Source organism: Archocentrus centrarchus, unplaced genomic scaffold (genome assembly GCF_007364275.1).
Source record: "Archocentrus centrarchus isolate MPI-CPG fArcCen1 unplaced genomic scaffold, fArcCen1 scaffold_43_ctg1, whole genome shotgun sequence".
Lineage (NCBI taxonomy): Eukaryota > Metazoa > Chordata > Actinopteri > Cichliformes > Cichlidae > Archocentrus > Archocentrus centrarchus.
The window spans coordinates 2,404,905-2,427,145 of NW_022060269.1; the positions used below are offsets into that span (position 1 = coordinate 2,404,905).

The 22,241-nt window shown below is 39.4% G+C and overlaps 1 protein-coding gene across 1 annotated transcript in view; it reads left to right on the plus strand.

The window, feature by feature from the left end:
- The window catches only part of LOC115777110 (potassium voltage-gated channel subfamily C member 1-like), a 138,656-nt gene that overhangs the window by 3,667 nt on the left and 112,748 nt on the right, over positions 1-22,241 (plus strand). The gene's annotated exons all lie outside the window — the stretch shown is intronic.

Sequence of the window (22,241 nt, forward strand, 5' to 3'; positions counted from 1 at the left end):
AACAGTAAGAGAGCCAACCATCTGCCACAACTGGCTGGGGGTGAATGAAAAGAAAAGAAAGAAAAAAAGAGCGCAAAGAGACCACAAACAAACAACAATCTTCTAACCTGAGCTTGCAGATGGTGTTTGTGTGGGCACATAGTCCATGGGGGTCCAAGAGAGAACAGGAGATTACCTGATAATGGAGTCCCTAGTTTTCAGTTTTTACTATCAGTTGGATTTGAGTAATAATACTCATTACATTCCCAGACCTGGTCTGCCAGAGTATTGCTTTTTATACCTGCTGAAATTATACCACCATTTATAGCATTTTGCCTTGCTTGACAACAGGACTGAGACTTCAGCCTCTACTTTTAAAGTCCAAGGCAGTGCATGCCTGCAAGTTTTGAGCTGCACATATATTTTTTGCACACAATATCAGTTGTTGAAAAGCACCTGTATTGTCAGTTTAGCAAGAATTTATGTAATTTTTTTTCAGTATAACACAAAATAAGGTAAAATTATATCCATGTCATTCTTAATGTTGACTCTTTAAAAACTGTAGCCATACTGTTTTTCTAACTGTACTGCGCAACTGTTTCCTATTAATTACATTAGAATTAAGTAAACAAGCTCTGTACTCTGGTCTTAGAGGGGGATAGGGGCTCTGTGGTTCTTCATTGTCAGTTCACTTTGGCCTCACAGTTCTAGAGCTGCTGTTAGTTGGACATTTCAAAATACCCCAGATGAGTGTGGCATGATTATCCCTTTTCACATCAATTCAATTCAATTTCAATTCAATTCAATTTTATTTAAATAGCGCCAAATCACAACAAACTGTCACCTCAAGGCGCTTTGTATTGTGGGTAAAGACCCTACAATAATACAGAGAAAACCCAACAGTCAAAACGATCCCCTATGAGCAGCACTTGGCGACAGTGGAAAGGAAAAACTCCCTTTTAACAGGAAGAAACCTCCAGCAGAACCAGGCTCAGGGAGGGGCAGTCATCTGCCGCGACCGGTTGGGCTGAGGGGAGAGAAAGACATGCTGTTGAAGAGAGCCAGAGATTAATATCAATTAATGATTAAATGCAGAGTGGAGTATAAACAAAGTAAATAAGGTGAATGAGAAACAGTGCATTATGTGAACCCCCCAGCAGACTAGGCCTATAGCAGCATAACTAAGGGATGGTTCAGGGTCACCTGATCCAGCCCTAACTATAAGCTCATCACCATCAAGAAATTATAAGCAAGCTTGCCTAAGACAGTTCAGATATGTCGAAGAATAAAAGTGGTTATACCAAATATTGAGTGTTTAGATTTGAACTTTTATTTATGGCATGATTGTCACACTTTTGATACATCACCATCCATTTCAGCTGCCTCCTGTTAAATCTGGTGCAGTTCATAAATGCAGCGACTGGTTAAAAAAAAAAAGCCTCAAAATGATTTGTTCTGACAGTAAAGCATAACTGTGAAAAGAATTGACTTTTATATGTTACTGAATTCTTGGCTGCATGCAAGATTTTGTGAAAAGCAAGAATTTGTAAAACTTTTACACTGGTACTGAGGCAGCTTGGAATGCAGCTAGTCTGGATCCAATACGAGCTATACTACACTACAGCACAGATTTATCTCTATAAAGTGTTGTTGTAAAACAGCTAACTGATCTTCAGAGAAATGGTTTAGGTTTATATGAAGAGTTTCAGTCAGGATTCAGTATTCATCAAAATACAGAAACAGCATTATTTAGAGTTACAAATGATCTTATGGCATCTGACAGTGGACATATCTCTGTGCTTGTCCTGCTAGACCTAAGTGCAGCGATCGATACTATTGATGCCCATAGGTATTAAAGGTACTGTGCTGCAGTGGTTTAAATCATATCTAATAGATTTCAGTTTGTAATATAATTTGAAGTCTTCTTCACACACTAATGTTAATTCTGGAGTTCCACAGGCTTCCGTTCTAGGACCAATTCTGTTTCATTATACATGCTTCCCTTAGAAGCCATAACATACATTTTCACTGCTATGCAAATGATAACCCATTTTATTTAAGCCAGATGAGACACACCAATTAGTTCAACTACAGGAATGTCTTAAAGATATGGATGACCTCTAATTTCCCCATCTAAATTCAGATAAAACTGAGGTTATTAGAAACATGGTGTCTAACCAGATACTTATCCTGGATGGCATAATCTTGGCTTCCAGTAACATCTGAGGAATCTTGGAGTCATTTTTGAGCAGGATATGTCCTTCAATGGAAATATTAAACAATTATGTAGAACTGCTGTCTTTCATTTGTGCAGTATCTTTAAAATTAGAAACATCCAGTCTCAGAGTGATGCTGAAGAACTAGTTCATGCATTTACATTTACTTCTAGATTGGACTCTTGTAATTCAGTACTATCAGGTTGTTCTAAAAGCCTTCAGTGGATCTAAAACGGTGCAGTGAGAGCACTGACTGGTTTCTCTTCAGTGGCTCCCTGTTAAAATCCAGAATCAAATTTGAAATCCTTTACTTTGTATACAAGTTCAATACAAGAACAATCAGGCCCCATCTTATCTTAAAGACGTCATAGTACCATATCACCCCAATAGACCACTTTGTTCTCAGACTACTGCTTACTTGTAGTTCCCAGGGTATTTAAAAGTAGAATGGGAGGCAGAGCCTTCAACTTTCAGACCCCCTTCTGTGGAACCAGCACCCAGTCTGGATTCAGAAGACAGACTCAGTACATTTAGATTAGGCCTAAAACTTTTCTTTTTGATAAGGCTTAAAGTTAGGACTGGATAAGGGGACCCTGAACCATCCCTTAGTTGTGCTGAAATATGTCTAGGCTGCTGGGGGCTTCCCATGATGCACTTGTTTCACTCTGATACACCTTTTTTCACTCTGTGCTTGTACACTACTCTGCATTTAATAATTAGTTATTATTAATCTCTGGCTCTCTTCAGCAGTGTATCTTTTGTTCTGTCTCCCTCCCCTTCCCCCTAACCGGTCGTGCCATATGGCTGCCCCTCCCTCAGCCTGGTTCTGCCAGACGTTTCTTCCTGTTAAAAGTGTCGTGTAATTCGCTGTGTGTGACAGGTTGAGGACGACAATGCAGGACTCAAAAAAAAAGACAAGACTTGACCATTCATCAGCACTTAGCATAAAGTCAGGCTCAGTTTGGCTGAATTCAGTTTTATTTTTTAGTGCCAGTTCAACAACAGTCATTTTCATGGAGAGAGTTACTTTGGGATGATGGATACTACGAACCTTTAGCAGAATTAAGGCAGATTAGTTTCTGACAAATGCTGCACTGCACCAGTCCAATCCACACAATACAGTATACAAAACACATGGTTTGAGATTTAATTGGTAAAAAAACTCCAGGTGTTCATGAAAAACTCAGAATTTTTAGAACACTGTTGTAAGTGAATCATGTTTCAGAAATTATTTGATAAACATACTTCTCAAACTGAACACAAGGCTGCTTGATTCTGTAGCTAAGCTGTGTCCACAGAAACCTTTTTTTCCACAAAAGGGTAATTTAGATGATCTATTTAGTCATCCAGGTTTCTACAGCTATTGTGGGTCTCAGGTGATTTAGCTCCAACAATCTCCCCATAGTTCTACATAGATATAGGTGAACATTTCTATCAGTCTGTCTACTGTAGAGAACAAACCACTGGTTAAGGAGGCTCTCAGAAGAATGAATTAACTTGGAAATGAACTCTCAGCAACACAAAAGGTCCATGCATGTGTTGCAGTCCTGAGAGGCTTGATCCACAGCACTTTCTTCAGAAATTACACCCAAATAAAATGATCCTTGTGGTGTCAGTCCAGGACACAAACTATCCTTTATGCAGCAAGGCAGACAGTCAGGCTGTAGATAGGTGTGTATCATGTCTAACCTTCATACAGGGGATCCCAGTTTTGAAGCACAGTAACTTTTTAATAACCAAGACCTTTTCCAAACCACAGCCTTACGTTCATTGGCTTTTTATAGCTATTGTAGGAATGAGGAACATTGGAAACATTATAACCAAACAAGTGACCGAATAACTGATAGTTAAAAAAAAAAAAAAGGCAAATGATGTAATGATTGAGGATGTTGGGGCAGCATCGGTATGACAGTGGAGGTGACTTTGAAAGTGTTGCAGTCAATAGTTTTGGTGCCAGCACTGAGACATAAAGATTGGGTTGGAAGGTGGATGGTCAGTACAGCAGCAGTGCTCAGGTAGGTTGAGGTCAGATATCTGGCTCAATTTTAGCTGATTAGGTTGTTTACAAAAGATGAGGATGAATGTTGGAATGTCCTATCCAAAAAAAAAAGGAAAAAAACAAACAAAAAAACAAGGACTGCATCAGTTATTCAAGCTGCGCATCGGTCCATGAAGTATATGCATCATTTTATGCAAAGGTAGTGGGTTCCCAAAGTCTTTCTGTCTTGTACTTCACAGTCTACACTGTCCATCTCGTATTGCCTTCTCTCATGTCATCACCACTGATACCTCACTGTGGTTTATTACTAGAGTTTCTGAGATGAGTGCTGGTTTGCTTATTATTGCTATTCAGTCCTCCGTCACCAACCCTCCACCCCATGTCCTCTTCCTTCCTCCACTCCCCCACCTTGTTCAGCCCCCCACCCCCACCCCCAGCTCTCTGCTTGTGCTATAGCGTAATACTGCAGTCCCCGTAGTAGCTGACTGCGCTCTAGTCTGCTGCAGAGAAGGAGGGAGAGAGGCACAGAGAGAGGGGAGGGAGTTACAGGATGTGAGGTGTTTTTGGTTGGGGGTGAATTCAGGGTAACAAGCAGCAGAATAAAAAGAAGAAGAAAGAGAGGATGGGGTCACTTTCTGCAATCCTTCACTCACTTTCCCCCCCTTTTTTTCTACTTTTCTTCTGCCACTGGGCTTGGCATGTTGGGTCTAATCATGTGTCTTAGTGCAATTGAATGTAATTGCTCAGTTACATTCAATTAAGTTTAATTCAGTTAAATTCATATATTTATATTACATTGAAAGGTAAAGAACATACAGGTAATCTCTTCTCAAGAGAAGAAGCAAATACACATGTCTTCACTTACACACACTTGCTAGACTGCTAAACACAGAGTTCATTGTAGCACTGTGTCATTTTGGTAAATGAACTGGTACTTATATAGCACTCTTCTACTTTATTTGAGCACTCAAAACACTTTCTACCATGAGCCTCCTTAAGCTTGTTCACACAGATTCACACAAGTACTTTTTTCTGTCCCTAAGTGGTTTTATCTAATATTCACATGCTCACACTCTGATGAATGATTTGGGGGAAAGTTGGGGTTCAGTATCTTGCCCAAGGATACTTTGGCATGCAGACTGGAGCAGCCAGGGATCAAATCACCAACCTTCTGATTAGTAGACAACCCACATTTTGGCAGGGTGGTGGTGTTGCACATGTGCATCATTTGGGTTCATCGATATTGTGTTATACTGGCAGACAGGAAAAACAAACAAACAAACAAACAAACAAAAAGAAACAGAAAAAAACCAAATTTGAGTCTGTTTGGCATGGAATTCCATTTAAAATGAACACTGCTTAATATAATTGACTCCAGGAAATAAAATTTTATGTGTCTGGCCTGTTTCTGTACTGTTTTCCTTAGTACTGTTACAATGTGACCTTTTATTTCAAACTTTTAAAATATTTTGGTCCCCTACCACTTGTATAAAATTTTATGAGCTCATCAGGAGTTGATATATATATATATATATATATATATGTTTGTGTGTGTGTGTGTGTGTGTCAGCTGCTCCCTTATACACAGGGGATCGCCACAGCAAGTAGCTGCACATTTTTAATTTGGCAGATTTTTTTTATGCCATATTTTTTAAGTAATATAGAGAAAGTGAAATAGTTAACTTTAAAGAATGCTACCCCCCCCCCCCCCCCCCCCCCCCCCCAAAAAAAAACCCAACCAAACAAACAAAACAAGTAAAAACAATGATTAAATAATCGAAACATGAATTACATAAGATAGCTAATGAAAGGTTCCCTCTCCATGTCCAACTTTTGCCATTCCAAATCTACCATTTGATAGGCTTACAAATACAAACTTGATAATATTGATCATTATTATGTCACAGAATTAACCATGTTAAATACATTCCACTTAAAACTATTCAAATAAATATGTTCTGAACTTGGTTTGTAATGAGTAGTTAGGAAGAATACACCAACTTCAGCTGGGACTACAGTTGGTGTATTCCTGCTTCCTGTACCTGCAGAAGATTAACTATACCCTGACTCTAGCTTGCTGATAAACATAAAACCATGAGATTGGTTTAACCAAAGATAGCGTTCCTTTAAGAGTGAAGGTGAGACAGGTGATCAGTGGGTAGAAATTGGCCCCACTGAATAACTCATAGACAATAACTGAGACAATTGTATTTACAGATGAGGTACATTGCAACGATCAGTATGGAATACAAGTAATGTCTGCAGGGTCTCAATCTGCAGCAAAACACTGACAAACAAATGGTGACGTTTAATCACATGAGCATGCTTCAGCAGTTTTTAAATTCTCTGATGTTCCCTTTGCTGTCATTTCAGTGTCTTTACTCCTTGTATAAACCTTTAGCACCCATCTCACTTTTTGTTGCTCTCTCTCCTCAGAGGTTTAGTTGCGCTATAAGCAATATATTCTCCAGAGGCCCCCTTCCCCCTCTGTGCTTTTCAGGATAATGCTGCAACAGAGATTGCTTTCTCTCTGTGCTAGCCATCTGTGATGGAGAGAAAGCGTGAGAGGGAGGGAGACCATACTATATTTGATGACAAGAAATAAAGCATTTAACCTCAGAGTGACTGTCCTCTTGCCTTGTAGGGAGTTAATAAAACAGTCAACACACACACACACACACACACACACACACACACACACACACACACACACACACACACACACACACACACACACACTAAATGCAGAGACACACATTTTTAAAAACAACTAAGTGACCATGGAAAACAATAAGCCCCTAGCCTCGATTAATATAGAAAATTCATACATGGAGCAGATTGCTCCAGAACGATCTGCTGTAACATGCTGTGCACTGTGTGTGTGTGTGTGTGTGTGTGTGTGTGTGTGTGTGTGTGTGTGTGTGTGTGTGTGTGAGAGAGAGAATGAGATACAGAGAAGATGAGAATGGTAGTATCTTCTTCTACCATCATCCTTTCCTCACTGTTAAAATGCCTGTTTTTGCACTGTTGACAGAAGACAGGGCTTCAGGAAAACCACAAGAGTGTGCTCACACTGCAATAGGAACTATTTCCACTTTTTCATTTTTCAGGATGCAAACAGGATGCAGTCAGTATAATGTCATAAAACACTCTGGTCATTATTCACATTATTATGAGAGGTGCCTTGTCAGTTGAAGGTAAACAAAGGTTGTTTTCAGCATTTTTACAAACTACAGAGGCTGCATATCTTCTAGTGAGGTCAGTCTCTCCTTCATAACCAAAGTAAACCTAAAAGATATCAGTCAGGATTCTGACTCATTTTTCTTTGTAAGTAATTAAAAAGAAAGGTTGCTCCTATATATTATAATAAAATCTTCTTACAGCCCTATTGCAACTAACAGCACCATATACCCTGCTTACAGTCTTGTATGCAAACAAGTCACATGTACATGGTTGGACACATACATAGAAATAGCAAGCACATCAAACAGCCCAGTCCTCAAAAAGACCAAAAAAAAAAGCCTTCAAAACTGACCCCGCGACTTGGCCCCGGATAAGCAGAAGAGAATGGATGGATGGATGGACCGTGCATCCCGGTTCATGACAGGTACCATTTCAGTTATATTAGTTAAACCAGTGAAGGACAATAGGAGCAGCCACGCTGTTTCCTATTTTTTTCTCGCATTAATATTATTTTTACTATTACTGTTAATTCTGAATAGTAAACCTCTTCATGAACTGAAATCGTCTGTAAACTTTTCCATTGTTTTGAGCAGGTTTGAACAGGTGAGGTAAGATTGAAATCATCACTGACTAATTAACTAATCAAAAAAAATAATTGACAGATTAGTTGACTACCAAAATAATCTTTGCAGCCCTAGACTCTATAACTACTCAGTGGAAATTTCTAGTGTTGTAGTACTAAAGGTCGGTCTTGGTCTCGAGACCGCTTTTTGATGGTCTCGGTCTTGTCATAGACTTGGGATTTTATTTTAAGACCAGTCAAGACCACAGCTCTGGAAATATCACTAAATTGCCAGAATACTGTCCAATTTATTTGTTAACATCTTTGCTTTTATTGGATGCAAATCGTACTGATTCAAATCCAACAAAGATTGCGCTCCTCTGCCTCTCAAAGGAGCACCTCGCAGACTCCGGCCCGGCTAGGTCGCTGCTATTATCGCTGCTTGCGCCTGTATCATTTCACCGCAGTTTGCAATCTACCACAGAGCACGGACAGTTTCATTCACAATGTGTACGTTTGGTCTCACTATGGTCATGCGTGTGCTGCATAAATCGAAATAACAACCGGCATGAACACGAAGAGAAGTAAGAGGGAAAATGAAGATCAAAGGAAAATTTCAGGTTTCCGATTCAACAAAAAAATCCCAGCATGAAAGGTAAATACCAACCTTCATGTATTTTGATACACAAACTGAAAATTTAATGCAAGTTTTAGGGCTGCAACGATTCTTGGAGTAAGGCAATTCGATTATTAAAAATCCTCAACACAAATTTGTTGCTTTGATGTTTCGTTTCAACTCTGCAGCTCAGGTGTCTCCGTGTAAGCGGAGCATTTCCTCCATATTAGTTCTCCATTGCTGTAACGGATTTCCGTCATTTGGAAAAAAAAAACGACCCTTTAACAAGAGTGGATCGCTGAGATGTTTTTCCACGCCCCCGCTCTTTGCTGTGAGTGCGCATGTTTGAATGTGCACGCGTGTTGTGCAGAGGATGTCAGCTGTTATTTTTTTCTTTATGTCAGCTGTAGCCACCAGAACAGACCTATAACCACAGTGTACTGGGGAAAGGGGGGCTGCCATTAGCACTAGCAATCGTTCAGAGAAATATCTGCAGTACGGAAGTTAAAATATGCTGATGAATTGTTAAAATGAAAAATTATTTCTTATCCAATTACTTGATTAATTGACGGAGTAATCAATTGAATACTTGATTACTAAAATAATTGATAGTTGCAGCCCTACGTGTATTCAGAAAGCCATAGTCAAACATTAGTTTTCAGCACCAGTAGAGCTATGAGAGGCCTTCAAGAATAAAATAACTACAGTTCCCAGCAAGATGACGTCACTTCCTATTGTTGCATTAAAAACATGAGTTTATGCTCACAACATGGTGGCTGATATTCAAATGTAGGAAATGCTTTTAGCAGCTGATTGTTAAAAAATCTGGATTATGTTTTTGTTGTGTATTTTTTTATGTGATTTCTGCAAACACATTAGTGGAAGGAAACGGCACTCTGGGACACATTAAATGCTTGATATATAAATGTAACTTTTCTGGATTATATGCAAAAATTATCATTCTATCGATCTAATAAGGCCTGATATAGAGTTCTGCACTGGTCCTTTGTGTATAACTGAAAATCCTCTCTGAACCAAACCTGACATGCACCTCGAGAAATGTAACTACACGTCCAAAAAACTGATTACTGCTTTCCAGTTACATCTTAGGCCCCATCACTCAATTAACAAGTGGGAGCAGCATTTAGCGGTTAGCATTAGCTTACTAATTAGCATTAGCGTTAGCGCTGGGGTGAGAAATATTTCTTGCTAGAACCCTGAAGTTACCATGGCCACCCCCAATGGTAACGGCAGAGAAGTAAGTAAGTTGTTTCTCCGCCATTAGTACATTGAGCTAGTGGTGGGCAGATCAATCCTAATATCGATAATATAGATGCCAACGTTGATATTGGTATTGATCAATATCAGTGTAATGAGATCGATACTTTGGCTTCAGTTTCTCTCCTGTATGCAGTGCTGCGGTTTCATCAAAGATGCGAGCTGACTGTCTAAGTGTCGCTCCTGTCACAGCACAGAGCAGGCACACTTTGCTCCTCCCCTCCCCACAGTGTTTTGTTATACTGTCATGTAACGCATAACATATTTTATTTGAGGAAAAAAAAAGGATTTTGCTATGAAACATTTAAAGCAAGTTTAAATTTGTAGAAAATTAGTGAATGAAGGGAAATTTTTTATTAAATTTTTGTATTATACTTTCTGAACAATCTACCTGGAAAAAAAGTTTGCATTTGTTCTTGAGTGATGATTTTGTACACTTAATTTATGAAAAAAAAATTCCAGACATCAGTGTATGGGGAAAATCTTTTCGTTAATGTTCTATTGTTTCAGAACAATAACTTTTATTTTGATAAAGTATTTTCTACTTACATATAAACTTTGCCCAATTCTATCCTGGGTTTTAACTAATTAATGATCCAAAGGAAAAAAATCTCAAACCAGTTAAACTTCATGGAAATTCTTCATAATTATTAAAAAGTATTGGTATCAGTATCGGTGATAATGGCCCTGTGTTTACTTGGCATAGGATCGATACCAAATCTTGAAGTATCGCACACAACTACATAGAGCAGCATACACCAGGAGTGATTGACAGTGCTAAGACCCTCCTCCTGGCTCTGATTGGTTGTTTTTGACTGGGAGCAGTTCAGGGAGGAGGTGGAGGAGCTCCATTTTATCAGATGGATAGCAGATTATCATTCCCATACTGTTGTGACATAGTGACAGTTTTAACAAATATGTAAAAACCAGATTTTTAATAAAAGTTACATACTGCAGCTTTAATCTGTATAAGATTAAAGGCTTTAGTTCTTACTGTTGATGAGTGTTTGCCATTTTTTCAGTTTTACACATTTAGCTATGTGGTTTTGAAATAGCACCCATTTTTACAAAGATTGTTGGTTTAAAGACAACACAACTTTATGCATTGTTTATGAAAGGCAGAGAAAAGTTAAGACTATTGTGATGAATAATGAATAATTGTTTTACATTCTGTGATAAATGATGGAAGTCACCCAGGAGTATTAAATAAAGATGGTTATATTTATTTGAGCTGTGAGTGTTTAATATCAGGATGACTTTATGGGAATGTGGATCTTTCAGATCAATTTGAGAAGTAATTTTGATCATGTTTCACATTTTATTGGGTCATGTAGCGTCAGGCACTGGTCTTGGTCTTGTCTTGGTCTCACCCTCCCTCGGTCTTGGTCTTGACTGGTCTTGGACCCTAAAAGTCTTGGTCTTGTCTCGGTCTCGATACACTCTGGTCTTGGTCTTGTCTCGGTCTTGGGTTAGGTGGTCTTGACTACAACACTATTTGTCCTACAGCACCCACCGTAGCTAGGATTATGTACTTGAATTGGGAGAGATGAGAAAACAGTATTCAGTTGACTGAAATCTACAATCTACTGACATCTAGTGGTGAGATTTTACACATTAACTTTAAATTTTATAGATTACAGACACTTTGGCATAAACACACTTAGAAGTCAATACAGCTGAAGCATGCAGTAATAAAAAACATCTCAGAAAGCCTCTAATAGCACCAAAAAAAAAACCCATCTTTGCAGATAAGATGTTAGATTCAACCCATTATCATTGTGTGCACAAGGCACACAATGAAATGTTCGTTCCAGATCACTCATCCAGAGACGAGCATCTGCGGTCAAGCAGCCAGAGACCGGCGCTACCGTTAGGCCATGTGGTTTAAGTGTCTTGCCCAAGGACACAACGCAGCGCAGGGACAGGAGCTCGAACTTGCAACCTTCCAGCTGCAAGGCAAGCACCTATCCACTGCACTGCTGCCACTACAGCAGTTAAGCAAGATGTTACAGATTGAGAACACCCATTTTTAATAGTCTAACATGAAATTAAAACATTCCAAATATCCACTAGCTATGGTTCATTCCTTATGGTAGTGTTTGATCATGTTTGATCAGTGCAGTGTAGTCTCAAATTGTAACAGTACTCAGGGTGCCTGAATGTGCTAAGCCACTGAGTTGCTGAGCTGGGAAACAAGGGACATTGAAATAGAAGCATGTTTTTGTTATTTAAAAAAGAAAGAAAAAAGAAATAGAAGCATTGTTGGAAGTGCTAAATCAACTCCAAAATGGAGTTTTAATGGCCAGCACTTGCCAACAAACAATTGCCAGCACAGCATTTTCAGCTAAACAAGCAGTTCCTGAAGTAGAGAATATCTAGAGGTGAAATGCTGTAGTGTACTGATGATTATTTAGTCTTCATTATGAGGTCCTTATGGAAAATAAATTATCTTCTTGAAAATAGTAGTCAGTGTGATTAAGTGGATTATGCTGGTCTTGACCACGTTCATCAGAGACCAAGGCTCGTAGTTATACTGTAATTAGATTTTTGATTATATATTTTCTGTAAATTTGTTTTTTTTGGGAATCATTGTTATTTGAGTTGAAAGCTTAACAGGTGGAATACTTATGAATATTCCTAAATCATTATTCTTTGGTAGATGCTATTTACCATACACTGATTAGATAAAAATTATGACAAATTTTTGTGCTATTGAATTTTTACATGCTGCCAAAACACAAAGTTTGCATATCTTGGAAAGGATCTTTTAGCTTTTGCAAAATAAATATTTGATCACAAAGTAATTATACTTTATCTTTTCTGATCTACTAATACATTTTCTGGTGAAATCTTAAAGTCAGCGTGAGTGAAAACCAGATTATGCTCAGCTGTTGACAACCTCTTTATGGTGCAACATGGTGGAGGCAGCATTATTCAACAAAATTAATTCAGTCAACTACAGAGAGATCTTAACAATAACACTGTAATTATGTTCAACTCATTATATAACTTGTGATGAGTTGTGGGCAGCCTGGATTTAGCAGTAAATGAAGTTAAACCCTTGAGAAATAGGGTATTCTTTTTCAACTAATTTCTACCTTAAAAAAAATCCATAACATCTAAAGTCTTGACTTGGCCGCCATCTTGGTAACACCTCTAGGCATGTATTCAGGTAGTTTTTTTTTTTTTTTAAAGCATTAGGACTATTAATTTTAAATCAGATTTAAAAAGAAAACAACAAAAACATATAAAACTAAAAAACTTTGGCATGTTGTGGTTGCAGACTTATCCCAGAGATTTCAAATCAAGAGGTTTTTTTTTTGAGTGCCATGTCTCAACCACAACTGTGGGCTCAGTGGAAAAGTAAGGAAGAACACTGTATTTAGAGGGAAAAATAAGATATCTTGTAATTATGATTTACTTTTACTTTTATCTTATAATGCTACGGTGGACTTTTTATGGATGTTATTAATCATATTTCAGAGGGACAATGACACTGACTGATTTAATGTAATCAATAAGAACTTGTTAACAATGTTAAAAGGGTTCACTTCTGTGACCAGATCAAGTTTAATAGGAAGTAAAATTTCATGGACACATAATAGACATAATATCTGTCCGCTTTTATTTTATTTTATTTTATTTATTGATGGAGGTAGAGCAATGCTACTTCCGGGTTGGCCTAGAAAAAATGCCAGCTGGACCATACTTTAAATTTTTAAATGAAAACACCTATACACCAGCCCAATCTCATGACAACAAAGCAGTCCACATTTTTGTGTTCATGATCTCAAACTGTTATTGACCATGAGCACACATTTTCATGTAATGCATTTCAATAGAAAATATATTTCATTGCCAGGGGTATGTACTGTATTTTGTGTAGTGAAAGAGGGGAGCCATCTTCATGGCAATGAAGAAAATAAAGTTTTAAAAAAGAACAGCTGAATTTATACCAGGCCATAATATTTTTCTAAACGTGATCTAGTAACTTTTAATGGTTAAACATAATCAAATTATTATTGTTATTTTTAATCTGTGACATGTTTGACTCGAACTTGGGTCTCTGGCATGAAGGCTGACATGATTTATTCAACCAGCACAAGCCGTTGAACCTCCAATTTTGGATTTTTTTAATTTGAAAAAACTAATGTTGGGAAATTAATTTTAAGGAATACAAAAGTGTACAAAATTCCTCTCCAGCAACATGAATCAGTAGATTAAAGATCATGACTATTTCACAACATGCTGTGAGATTGGGTTGTGCACAAACAACAGGCAGATCTGTAGTTCTATGGCAGCTCCAACTCACACATATTTGTACATACATGTGCAAGTACACAAACACACAGACATGCATAGACAAACATATATTGTGGTGCCTGTGATTTCATTTATTCATAACAAACATTACATTTGAAGAGCTTTCTCAAGGGAGGAAGGGGGGAAGCCTTTCAGAATTGTTTGACTGAAATTAATAGTACTGCTTTAACACTTGATACAAAGCCTCTGGCCATACGCACTACATCACATTATTCATAAAAAAGCATATTTAAGAGATTTTATTAAATCACAGATTGACACAGAGCATTTGACATTAGGTTTGGGGAAAACTGATTGTCATTATTATATTTTAAATTTTGTTTTAAGATACCAATAGTGCAGGACACGCATTTGTATTATGTGGCACGAGAAACTGTGAGCTGAATTTAATTGCTATAATCTTACTGGTGATTCATGTTTTAGAGGGAAATATAGGAAACATAGCCGTAACCTATGTTGAAACCCTTCCCACCCCTATCCCTATACCTACTAATGTGGACATCTCTTTTTCTTTACGATATACAGAATTTCACAATCATATGTCGAGATAATACAAGATAATAGAAATATGGAATATTGAAAAAAAATACACTATTGCCTAAGTATTTGCTCATCTGTCTTCACATGCATGTAAACTTGAGAAACATCCCATTCTTAATCCATAGGGTTTAATATGGTGTCGGCCCAACTTTTGCAGCTATAACAGCTTCAGCTCTTCTGGGAAGGCTTTCCACAACGTGTGTTTATGGGAATTTTGACTATTCTTCTAGAAGCATATTTGTGAGGTCAGACACTGATGTTGGATGAGAAGGCCTGGCTTGCAGTTTCTGCTTTAATTCATCCTAAAGGTGTTCTTCTGGGTTGCAGTCAGGACTCTGTGCAGGCCATTCAAATTCTTCTACACCAAACTCAAAAAGTTGGGAGCATGAAATTGCCCAAAATATATTGGTATGCTGAAGCATTAAGAGTTCCTTTCACTGGAACTAAGGGCCCAAGCCCAAATCCTGAAAACAACCCCACACCATAATCTCCCCTTCATCAAACTTTACACTTGGCACAATGCAGTCAGATAAGTATCATTCTCCTGGCAACAGCCAAACCCAGACTCATCCATTGGATTACCAGATGGAGAAGCATGATTCGTCACACCACAGAGCACATCTCCATTGCTCTAGAGTCCAGTGGCAGTGTGCTTTACACCTCTGCATCTGACAGTTTTCATTACCCTTCTTCAGACTTCAATTTGTGGCCCGAAACGTTACTTCTTACTATTAAGATTTGTTTGGATTAAAAACGTGGTTTAGGAGCTTTGCCGGTGTGCGGACCCTCTTTTTTTTCTCTTTACAAATTTTTTTGTTCCAGCACCCAGCCTTCATTTTGGATGTGTGTGTCCTTGTTTCTTTTTTGAGTTGCTGTTATTCCCAATCACTTCCACTTTGTTATAAGACTACTAACACTTGACTGTGGAAATTTGGTAGTGAAGAAATTTCACAAATCGACTTGTTGCATAGGTGGCATCCCATCACTGTTTGTAGAAGCAGTCTGCATGCCTAGGTGCTTGGTTTTATATATCTTCAGCCATGGAAGTGATTTGAATGCCTGAATTCAGTGATTTGGATGGGTGAGTGAATACTTTTTGCAATATAGTGTAGTTATGTGCCTATGTTGGTGTTTGTATTGTTAAACTTGCCTAAAATGATGTCTTTAGCTACACATGTACTACCAAGTAGCAGCTTCTGTATAAAATTGGATCTTTTGGAATTAATTTTTGACCCCCTGAAATAAGCTGATATTTCACTTTTCCTTTTTACAACAACAGTGTGAAAATACTGCAGGTAATAGTCCTGTCTCATGTACACTCTATCCAGGCAGCTCCCTTGATAAACCTGACTATTTCCAGTTGTGAGACCCCATCTGAAGCAGACTGTTTCCTGTCATTTACTACTTGTGAGAGAAGACAATTGAAAGTTATACTGACCTGATCTGTTGGCTTTTGTAACTTCTATTACTTACATCTGCTATGATTCACTGTATTAGCATGCTGTAATGTTAACATGTAAGAACAGAAGCAAGAGCAGTAGAACCGATGCACCTCCATATCGAACTGCCTTTATGAATAGATTTCCTGATAATCTACTGTGGCACTAAAGTGTATTCAAAATGGTACTGTCTATTTGTTGGGCTGCACACTATCAATTTCTTGATTCCCACTGCCTGTCCAAGTTCTGTAGAGTGTGGTCAGGACTTCTTCTGCACTGCAGCTTCAAAAATGTGCAACTTGTGGCCTTACTGTAATGGTTCACATCACTCCTTCCATGCTTCACATTAAAACAGCCAAAGTAATCAACTCCAACATATGTATAGGGTGGTTCATCAAGAAAAATAGGGGCAAGTGTTCCATCTGTTGTTGTCCAGGATTATCATTTATACAGTACCGTTCAACACTCTGGACAACACTCACCCATTCATATGAATGGATGAATTTTTTTTATCAATATTTTTGATGCAGTCTAGATAACATATGGTCATGACCACCATGGCCCAGCTCTTCATGAATATGACAAATAATTAAGTCAGAAATGTGAAAAACTCTGCCTTTGTTGAAAGTGGATTATCTCCATTTCAGCATTAGCTAGTTCCTCAACAGTGACAAGACTGCCTTCCTGTATCCTGAGGTTTTCTGATTCCTTTTGTAGTAGATTCCTTGGGTTGATGCCATCTGAATAAAACTGAGATGCAACATCACTTATTTGTTTCCTGCTTTTTTTTTTTCTTTCTGGGCCTGCTCATTATGTGTAACGCCAGCTACAGTTTCAGACCTCTGCCACCTTGTATTCTTCTGATACAAGGCCACCTTTTTTTTTTTCTTTGCATGTGACCTTCATCAACTGACTGGATCTTGTAGGCCTCAGCTTGGAAACATGGAACACATTATGGATATGCATGTTGCGGGGAAGCTTGAGACAAACAGAAACTGGATTAACCACAGCTCCAAGTTCAAAAGTACCAATGAAGGCAGGAAAGAGTTTTATAGACTCAGATCTCAGGGGTATATTTTTAGTAGAGAGCCAAACCTGTTGACCGGCCTGATAATTTGGAGCTGGAGTGTGATGCTGATTGGCCAGTTGCTTTTTCTATTCCTTTGTCCTGGGAAGGGCTGCTTGGGTTGCCCTCCAGAGTCGACGCAGATGATGCTGAACAGAGGGGAGAGCCAACTCACCTTCTACTGAAGGAAATAAGGGTGATTTGTAGCCCACAGATGACTTGAAGGGTGAAAGGCCAGTTGCTGATGAGGTGAGAGAGTTGTGGGCATATTTGACCCATGAGAGTTGTGAGCTCCAATTGGTGGGATTGGCTGAGACAACGCATCAGAGACCATCTTCCAGTTCTTGGTTGGTTCTCTCCACCTGACCGTTTGTCTGGGGATGAAAACCGGATTAAGGACTAAGCTGGGCTCCCAAAGCTATGCAGAACTCCATCTAGACTCGTGAAGTGAATTGTGGTCCCCTGTCTGATACCACATCTAGTGTAATCATGTGCAAATGAAAAACATGGTCCGTCAAGCACTGGGCAGTTTACAAGATTAATGGGTGCTTGGGTGGCAATGGTTAATATGACTGTGTTACCTGAAGATGGTGACAGACCAGTGACAAAGTCCAAGGCAATGTGGGACCAAGAATGTCCGGGTGTGGGTTGTAGTCTGAGGAGTCCAGAAGGAGGTGAACAGAGTGACAAGCTGACACCTAATCACGTACATCCTTGGCCAAGTTTGGCCACCAGAACAAGCACTGAAGCACTGCAATTGTCTGAAAAACTCTGGGATGACGAGCAGGAGACTAGCAGGCATGAAGAGGTGGTCTGGTGGTCTGCCACCAGGGTCAGATTCATCCCTCAGAGTGTTTTCAATGGCAGACTTGATCTCCCAGGTGAGGGAGCCAACAACACAGGCAGGAGGGGAGGATAGTGGTGTTTTCAGAGACAGAATTCGATGAAGAGAATTGTCATGAGAGGGCATCAGGTTTGATGTTGCGGGAGGCGGGCCTGTAGGTAATAACTAGGGATGGCACGATACCACTTTTTTATGTCCATTACTGATACTGATATTTTACATTTGGATATCTGACGATTTTTTAAAAAAACGAAAAAAAACAATTTTTTTTAATGCCTGGACACATTTTACATAAGTCAACAGTCTCTCACACAACAAAATCAAAATCTTTTAGTTGTCCCATGTACAAAACTAAGGACAGGGAGGGGCAGAGCTTTTCAGGCAGTCGAACTGTTTACCACTCCAGCTCCATTTAGATGACTCTGTGGCTTCTTTAAAAAAAAAAAAAAACAGTTGAAAACTTTTCTGTTTAATGAGGCTTTATGTTGACTTTATTCTTATTCTTTTTCTTTTAATATTCCATCATCCATCCATCCATCCATCCATTCCCTTCCGCTTATCCGGGGCCGGGTCGCGGGGGCAGGAGCCTAAGCAGAGAAGCCCAGGCTTCCCTCTCCCCAGCCACCTCCTCCAGCTCATCCGGAGGGACCCCAAGGCATTCCCAGGCCAGCCGAGAGATATAATCTCTCCAGCGTGTCCTGGGTCTACCACGGGGCCTCCTCCCGGTGGGACATGCCTCACTCATGTTCCACCTCACTCAAGAGGCGGCCAGGTGGCATCGTGGGAATTGATTATTCCATCAATTCCCCAAATAACTGGATAAGAAATACTTTTCTAGTATTAACAGTTGATCTGCATATTTTAACTTCCATACAGCAGTTTTTTTTCCTGTGTGAAACAATCAGAGTGGATGAAGCAGCTACAAAGTTCTCTTTTCTTCATTTACTGATCAGTTGGTTGATGAAGGACCTCCAGCTGTTTCCCAGTAAAGGTTTAATGGTGGTTACAGGGGGAAAAACTTCTTTTGGATGCTAGAAAAACATTTCCTTCAGCTCCATCTGAGCTCACTGGCTCCAGCTCCTCCTCTTTGCGCTTGTGCAGACAGACTGCTCATAAAACAGCTGATTGCTGTTATTGTGTTGTCAGTGTTTATGTTGAAAAACTGGGGGCTCCAAGAGCATAATGTTGTAATGCTTTGTATTCACAAGCATTCTCCTAAATACATTGCTACTGCAGGTCTATATTTAGTCACTAATCAGTGATTTAAGTATAAAAAATATTTTGATGGGGAAGGGGTCCTTCCGGTACCGGACGATCACTTAGTGCTAATAGCGGGGCTCGCTAGCAGTATGTCTGCAATCCCTTCTGGGAGCTGAAGTAGAGAAAAAATAACAGCAGAAATTCTCAGCACAGTGAGCACAACACACAAACACAGTAGAGAGCGGTGGAGGAGTAGAAAAACCTGTCAGTGATGGAGGACTTGCATTTTTTATTTCTTTCCGATATCCGGTCCGATACTGAATATTGGATTGGCACATCCCTAGTAATAACTACTATAATAATAAAGTTGAACTGAGAAAAGAATAGTGCCCACCTGGCTCGGCGTGCGTTTAGTCATTTGGCAGTCCTGAGATGAGCAAGGTTTTTATGATCTGTCCAGATGATGAATGGATGCTTGGCCCTCTCCAACAAGTGTCTCCATTTTTCTAAGGCCAGTTTGATGCCTAGGAGTTCTTGGGCTCCAACATCGTAGTTTCTTTCTGTCGGGAAGAAATGAGAAGAGCACATGGGTGCATCATACCTTCCTTTTGTTGGGAAAGAATGGCACCAACACCGGAGTGCAAGACATCAACTTCTACAATGAATTGCTGTGGTGTGTCAGGCTGTCATGGTCCTGGGTCAGTGGCACAGTGTTTTGAGTTCTTTTTGTGAAATTCTTTTTTTGTTGTATTTTCTGGTTGTGTTACTTAGTTTTTGTAATGGTTTAGCTTCTCAGTCTGTTGTAGTTTTGTATTCTATTTTTGGTTATATTTATTATAGTTATTTGGTTGTTATTCTGATTCCCCTGTGTTCTGTTCTTCTCACGTTGTTGTGCTCCTGTGTTTGTGTTTCACTTTGTGTCTGTATCTTGAGCCCTGTTTAGTTACCTCTGTGTGCCAGTCCTCCTAGGTGTTAAGTCTGCGTGTACCATGTTGTGTTACTTCCTGTTTTATGTTGACAGTCTCGTGTTATTTTCTTTTGTTTCACCTGTTATTCCCTGCTGTTTCCACTTGCCCTGATTACTGAGTGTGTATTTAAGCCCTCAGTTTTTCTCTGTTCTTTGTTGTGATGTCATCAATGATTCCTCCTGTGTATCTCATGTTTCCCTTAGTTTTAGTTTTGGCACCTGTCTAGCCCAGTTTATTTGTATTAGTTTTCATCATTCTCAATAAACAACATTTAAGTTCAGTTTGCCTTTTGAGTCCTGCATTTGGGGTCCAGCCTTTGCCTGCCTGCCACAGCTAACCGTGACACAGGCTGAATTAGAATGGGTACAGAGGCAAACAGATCTTTGAGGGTGGTTAATGTGAGTTGGGCAGCACTGTTCCGCTGAAAAGGTATTTTGGGAGACATTAGGTTAGTGAGGGGTAATGTGACCTTACTGATGTTCGAATGAACCAGGGGTAGAAGTTTGCGAAGCCCAAGAAGCATTGGAGATGTTTTTGAGGTGAGGGAACTGGCCAGTCTACCACAGCTTAAACTTTAGGAGGGCCCACTCAGATCTTGATCTCCTCAATAATATATATGAGGCAGACTCAATGTGGAATTCGCAGTTCTCCACCTTAACAAACAGTTTGTTTTCAAGTAAATGTTGGAGAACTTGTTGGACATGGTGCTCGTGTTCAGAGCAAGTTTGAGATGATCAGAATGTCATCTAGGTATACGAAAACAAAGTGGTTGAGGTCACGGAATCATTCACCAAATGCTTGGAAGACAGGGACATTAGTGACACTGAATGGCATAAGTAGGTATTCAAAATGGCTGAGATGTGTGTTAAAGGCTGTTTTCCATTTGTCCCTCTCTCTAATTCTAACCAGATGATAAGGGTTTTGTAGGTCTAGTTTACTAAAGATTGTGGCACCTTGGAGTAGTTTAAAAGCGGATGACAGAAGTGGGAGTGAATTTTTGTTTTTCATAGTTATTTCTTTCAGTCCCCTGAAATCAATGCATGGATGGAGAGACTTGGCTTTCTTTTTAACAAAGAAAAAAACAGCACCAAGGGGAGATGAGGAGGGTTGAATGATGCCTGCTGCTAGTGAGTCTGTGGCATCAAGCTCTGGTTGAGTTAAGAGATGCACCAGGTAACAGATCTATTGCACAATCATAGGAATGATGTGGAGGGGGAGATAAGGCCAAATCTTTGCGGAACACTTCAGCTAGGTCATGATATATTACAGAAAACAGAGGATAGATCTGGGGGTTCAGATGATTTGGGAGGTGGAGAGGACTGTGTGGGTCATGATGCAGATTTCAGACAGTTTTGATGGCAAAAAATACTCCAACCAGTTATGCTGTTTTTGCTCCAGTTAATGTTGGGATTGTGTTTACTTTAGCTGCAAGCTCACCTTATATGTTATTCACAAAGTTCACGCAAAAACGCACCCCTAAGGGCCCTTCCCTCGCATCCCGCTTTTTTGGCCAATATCCAAAACACAACAGAGTTGTCTATTACACTCCATTTACCTTGACGTAAGGAAAACAGATGGTGAGCTGCGGCATGGGATTTTGGCCCTTTAAGAAAGAGACTTTTAAATTTGGCCACAAAATCTTTATATGAAATCCCCAGATGTGTATTTAAAACAGCCGGCCCCCACTGCACTGCCCAGCCCCAAAATAATTCAACCATGAAAGCAATTTTAGAACAGTCTGTAGTTTAGGTGTGACTGTTGTCTGAACACCAAAGAACATCATGTCAAAAATCTTCTGGTCTTTTCCAACTTACTGGAGAAAACGTCAGGGGTGGCTGTGGAGGAAGAGTGGAGGCAGAAGCAACAGACAAATGAGACTGCTGAACAGTAGGCTTTAACATACCTCCAAACACAGCCATCATTTGAATCATCTCATCCAATCATCTAGAGAAATGATGTAGCATTTGCTCATGTCATCTTAACTGAGCTTCCTATTGGGTGAGATCCCTACAGGAACCTGAGTCCAGA